At 37.9% G+C, this 6,490-nt stretch overlaps 1 protein-coding gene across 1 annotated transcript in view; it reads left to right on the top strand.

Moving 5' to 3' along the window:
• The first annotated feature begins 4,714 nt into the window (after positions 1–4,714).
• The window catches only part of LOC140245285 (titin-like), a 240,109-nt gene continuing 238,333 nt past the window's right edge, over positions 4,715–6,490 (top strand). The window contains exon 1 of the mRNA XM_072324869.1: positions 4,715–4,772. The gene's annotated coding sequence lies outside the window, so the exon portion shown is untranslated. The remainder of the gene's footprint in view (positions 4,773–6,490) is intronic.

Raw genomic sequence — 6,490 nt, 5'->3', positions numbered from 1 at the left:
GCATTATTTTCAGTGGTGAACGAAATCCATATGCAGAAAATGAATTATCTTGACAATGCACTAGGTAACAAATGAGATTTGAGCTGAAATAAGACAACAGTAATTTATGTTATAAATGTGGAATTCTCACTCTTCATCCGTTTCTCCATAGCTCTCTCCCTCCCTCCCTCCCTCTCTCTCTCTCTCTCTCTTTTATTGTATTTCATGTACATTATCATGATGTCACGCTCTTCTCTTGCGACAATATTACATTTTTACCTTGATTAACGTTATTTTTTAATGACAATCCCTTGGAGCCTATTATGAGCAGTCATAAGTAAGTTGATCTGTGTTGATTAGAGCGTAAAGCGTGGGGAAATCAATAAAATTCACGCTTTGAGGCCTTCTTCAGTCAAGAGCCTTTTAGAAATCAAAATATCTTGTTACAGAACATAGCTAGATTTAAATAGTGTCAAGGAATATCATTGTGGCGTTGCTCAACCTAAATGTTTTCGGGCCACATCGAAAGATTGGCCAAATAACGCTAAAACATCGTAAAAAATGAATGAGCTGATTGCAAAATATCCACTTGATGACATTTTTTCTGATTTTTTCCATTTTGTTTGGTTTTATTGCAAACAAAACAGAGCATCAGTAAGTCCGCAGACTAATAATATGCCATGCGTACAGAGAAAAAGTATGTTACCGAAATCGAAGTTTAAAAAAAATGAAGACATAAAAGTCTAAATATTCTGCCATATCGATGTCATATTGTCTTACAATCCTACACATACAGAAAGTTAAAACTGAATATATACACATGTGGTGATATACATACAACGTAGACATACACATAGCAAATCATAACAATGTGGGTTGATATGATAATATTATATGTGGCATCTGACTTATCATTCAGCCGTGTTTGATTGGGACTCATTCATACCTTCGAAAGAGCGAAAAAACGCTTTACATTTTTCATCTCAATCATTATTATGATCAAAATTTCTTCTCCAATATTCTTCGTCGTTTCAGTAATTTTGTTTTGTTTCAGTTTTGCGCCACTATTTTTCTTCAGCGATCCTCCTCTTCAATAGATAATTTGTGATACGATTGAAATCAGTGAGCGTGACGAAACATACGATCAGCTGAACGGAAGATGCAAGAGAGAAGAAACAACAGTAAGCCGAAGCAAAAAGGAAAGAAAGAAGTCAAAAGAACCAAACAGTATCAACCTAACACAAGTCCAGGAAATAGTGGAACGCATTCCTAAAGAGAATTTATGTCAGTGAAGATGTCACGCTTAATTGCATGGAGTTACTACATCGTGACGGCGGAGACAGGCGGAGATGACGCCGGGGTGGTCCACATGTAGGTATAGTACTCCGCCCTCTTGTGTCAGTAATTTATTAACGAGTCTGGTTACTGTTCTAGCGTAGTCTGCTGATGTCGCGATGCGTCGTTCCCCAATCTAAAATGTGTTTTGAGCAATTTATTGCCAGGACGGCAGAAAAAAAAAAAAAAAAAAACTGGATCAAAATATAACCGGTTGGACTGGGATGAAGATGCCGGATCTTCTTACGACAGCTGCCAACCGGATGACTGGAGAATAACTGCTGCATCTTCCTCTCATGTCCTTAACGACCCCGATGGTCATGGAAATGAGATGCGATGAGATGAGATTGCCACCTTTAGCGGGGCATTTAAACTTGAAATGCTCTTGCATGTACTTGAAATCACCTTTTGTGTATCTGTCGTTATAAGACTGAATAAGACAGGATATGCACCGGGTTGAATTAATGAGATGTCAAGGACCTAACGAGTAAGGATTCAATATTGTAATCAAGGTAGTTTTGTTTCGTTGATGTTTTATTTGTTTGTTCGTATTTTTTAGTACTCACAGCCAGCGCCACGTTTTCAGAACTTTAAAAAAAAAGTTTTTCAGCGCAAAAACAAAGGCCTTACCGCGCCCAAAGTGGTGACACCCTCTGCATTCCTATTAAAGTACGGGTGCAAAAAAAAAAAAAAAAAAATGTGTGTGTGTGTGTGGGGGGGGGGGGGGGGGCGGTTCCGCCGGCCCTGGTACTAATAATTAAGTATATTGGTCTTCGAAAGTTAACACTTGGCGCGATGAAAGGGAACGCAAACCCAAAGAGCAACGTGGATTGAGTGAAAGCAGCAACATTTTAATAGAACACATCAGTGAAAGTTTGAAGAAAAATCGGACAATCGATGCAAAAGTTATGAATTTTTAAAGTTTTGGTGTTGGAACCGCTGGATGAGGAGACTTCTAAAGGTTATGGCATACAACTATTATGAGTGGACAACAATATAAAGAAAATATAAAGAAAATTTCACAAAAAATCATTTTTCATGAAAATTACAATTTTCATCAACTTGATACTGACATAATTATGTTAAGGGTAGCTATTCCCCCTGCTTTCTGAGAGCGTTTTTTTTTTTTCAATTCAATTCAACTTTATTTTCACTTCCATCAAATAAACAAAGAAATTAAATTGCATATGTACAGGATATTTGTAATACTTGCAGAACATAATTTGACAAGGTACATAAATATGAAAATGAGAAGTAGATGCGATTACATCTTTGTTAATATATGAAGAGTTTGTTTGCAAAAACCGATAAGTCCATTTTTTGAAGATTTTGAAGTAAGGTCTTTGTCATAAAGTACAAAATAATACCTTTTAAATGATATATTGGTCACTACATATAGATGTACATTTTTGAAGTTATGGTCAAAAGAAACAAAAAATTTCGTATTATTCTCTTTATTTTTCTTGACCTTTAATTGCAAATATCTCCATTTGACAAATATGGCTGTTTTTGCAAACAAACTCTTCATACATAAAGCGTATAATACAAGTCAACTGAGGATGAGGATGGAAGTGGAGGGTCCCACTAAGAAGCAGAGCTTGTACGATATGGGACCTTCAGAAAATACACAAAACAGCAATATTTATAAAACAAAATAAGCGAACCGATGTCAACCGACATCAAGATGATTGGGAAGGGAAAAAGAAAGAAAAGGAATAAAAAAGAGAGAAAAAAGAGAACAAAAGGGGAGAAAAAGGGGAAAAAAACTACAGCACGTGTCATCGTGGACGCAAGCAATCTAGATTCCATAATGTAAAATAAGTGATGAAATACAAGCTGGATTGAATGTAATGCAAAACATTTTTTTTTATACGTAATTATGTTGGTAAGAATGCAGGAGAAAGAGAGAATAAACACATCGTTATATTTAAAACACAGACAGGGACTCAATTAGAAGGAGGACTTATGTAAAAAAGAATGATGACTTGACTGAGATGATAAAGGGAAACCTTAACTCGGTTGGATATTATAAAATTTCAATAAAAATGATTTTAATCAAGTGCTCTTTCATAATGCTAGAAAAGTGAATTTTTGTTGATTTTTCTTTATACTTTCTTTGTATTGTTGTCCACTCATACATCATAACCTCTAGTACTCTCCTCATCCAGCGGTTCCAACACCAAAACTTTGCACTTCGCCGTTATGTTTGACACAAGAACCCGCACTACCAGTTTCACTGATTGATTTGTCTTCAACCAATATCATCTTTCGCATATAATATGGGGTCTAGGGCAATTACCCCCTGGGCAATTACCCTGGACCCTTCCCCTGGCCCTAATAATCCTAATCCTTCAACCTAATCCTAACCCTAACCCAAACTCCTAACACTAAACCTAACCCTAACCCTAATTTTAACTCTCAACCTTACCATTAAACAATATTTAGCGGGGGGTAATTGCCCGGATACGCTTTCGATTATGTGTAAGTCATTTCTTTTCATTTCATTTCATTGCTTTCTTTTCAGTGTTTTCTTTTCCTATGCAAGCATATCTAGAGCTGGTAAAAGAAACAACAATCACAGAACAGTAAAGTTCTAGTGTTAGACAACAACAACAACAACAAATCCCCGAGAACATGTCTTTTTTATTGATTCATAACCTGCACAAACTATACGACACAATCTCTGCATGACACTTATTATTCTAAGTAGGCATTTCGGGATGACATGGTATGACAAAGGGTGTGACAGTTACAACATTCGAATGCGAATAAAAGAAGGATAAAACAACAGACTAACAAAAGAAAAATACAGGCCTAAAGATGGGGCGAAGAAAAAACGGAAAACGCGGTAAATTCGTGTTCCTCTTGCGACTGTACGGTATTAGGTCGTGTTTGCCACGCCCCATGATCCTCCCACACTTGGCATAGCGGTACTCCGTTGATCCACCCACAGTTGGTATCAAGAGATTCGCAAACTCAGCGGGGCTTCGAAGCGTCTTTTTCACTGTACCCTATGGTGTGTGTCTCTGTGTGTGTTTGCGCGTGTGTGCCAACGCTACTTCAATAGAAAGACACACACACACAAACGCCGCCGTACTCAGTATTTGAGTACATTGGGGTCCGCGGTCCGATTCTCTTCTTGTTTACACACCGTATTGTACCGTAGGCCGTACCTACGACGAAGGGATATGCATGCACAGTGTACTAAATAGCTGTGAAAAACAGTTAAAAGTTTGTTCCGTGTACAGTGGATTGTGTTTGTATCAGGATCATATCGAACCATTTCACACATTCATATTCGTATAACCCTCTCTTGCAGTTGCCGTTATATCATACAATTCAAAGGATTTAAGTACGCTTTCCTTCGAGCCACAAGATGATTTTGGAGAAGTTTGTGGGTGAGGCCGGAAAGTTATCGGACTCGTAGCAGGAGTTACCGTCGAGCGCAGACCCAACAGGTAGGTCCCCGCCGCCCGGGCGTTGCATTGCTATTGTATGCGTCGATTCTGTGTTTCGCTTTTCCTAGCACTTGTTTGACCACTTGGCGTTTATTACGTTGCCAAAACATAGTGTGTCGTACTTGATTGAGTTAAATACCTGATCCTCACATTTTACGACTGATACCCCAAATTAAAGAATGCTCCAATTCATGAGAAGGCATTATGTTGTGTGGGGTCGCTTCTTCACAGAAGCCACGTCTGTACACCCGGCACTTCACAGCGGGTCGATTCGCCAGGTGTTCTCCGAGCGAATTCTTTTGAGATGTGGTCAGCGAGGCGTAAATGACTCTGCAGCGAATGTTGAATAGTCGTGCCTCAAACACATAGACCTACATGAGCTCTCTGAATGGCCGACAAAAAGAGAAGCCATATCTCTATTGTCATCTTTGTCGATTGAAACATCACACTCTTGAGACCTCATTGAATCAGGAAACCTAAGCAGGTCTAATCCAAAAGTTTTTACTCTCCAATTCGGCAGTATAAATCATTGAATGATTTGAATTGTATTTCTATGCTTTTGTGTCCCCCTTCCCAGTGTTTGCAGTTATCAAACTTTGAAACATTCTGTTGGCATTTCGAACAGCAACAGAAAGATGTGCGGCTGTATATTATCCTCTACTATTAATATAAAAAAAAATGAGTTTTTAGTTGGGATAATGAATCATATAATAATAAGATTTTAGTGCAGAAGGAAGATACATGAAGTTTCAAAAATATGTTATGATTTCTAATTAGAACAGAAAAAAAGTCTATTCAATAGTTTGTTTGGCTTGTATTCTGGTCAGTGTTTTGAACAACAAACAGGGCATGGATAGGATTTAGTTGATTTAATCGAAATTGATTCTCCTTGAGGTCAATTCAGGTAGTACTAGAGCTAAGAGGGTACACAAGGAACTTTTTCCAAAACTAGAGTAGATAAGGTACATCTGACATATAAAGTGCATTATTGCTGACTCCTACAAAATCTCCACTACTACAATGTATATCACTCCAACTATAAATGCATTGCTACTACCAGTATAGTACCACTAATACTACTCCAATAACAACAGCAGTACAGTAACTTAGTCATCAACAACAACAACAACAATAACAACAGCAGCAGCAACAACAACAATAACAACAGCAGCAGCAGCAACAACAACAACAACAACAACAACAACACAGATGTGTGGGGGGGGGGGAGGGAGGATAAACTACTGGTGTGCTTATGATTGAATTTTATGTTTTCATTCCCTTTAACAATTTATTAATACTTTGTTCTTAGAAAAGAATTACAGAGACAAGGAAGTGGTCACATGTTATTGTTCACATTGTGGTGGATTCCTGTCAATCACACGAAAACTGTGCTGATTGAGAAACTGTGCCATAGACACTTTGAAGAATACTGTGTAAACACCAAAATGTGACCCGCTACAACAAAAGGATCCGAAAGTCGGGGGAGGACAATTTTCTGAAAATGACATGACATTATTCCTTTAGGCCTACTCTTCCACTTTAATTTCATATATAACATGACTCATAAAAGTACTTGGTTGCGGAGATATTGATGATTTTATTAGCGCATGTCGTGTGATTTAGGAAATCAGCGTTTCGAGAAAACTGCCTTCAAAGTTTTCCTTCCGATGCTGTCATGATGAAGGGAAGGCATTGACAGAACTCTTTTGAGCTTTCGA

Source organism: Diadema setosum, chromosome 22 (assembly GCF_964275005.1).
Source record: "Diadema setosum chromosome 22, eeDiaSeto1, whole genome shotgun sequence".
NCBI lineage: Eukaryota > Metazoa > Echinodermata > Echinoidea > Diadematoida > Diadematidae > Diadema > Diadema setosum.
Note: the sequence above shows the minus strand (reverse complement) of the source record. Positions and strands in the feature narration are given on the sequence as shown.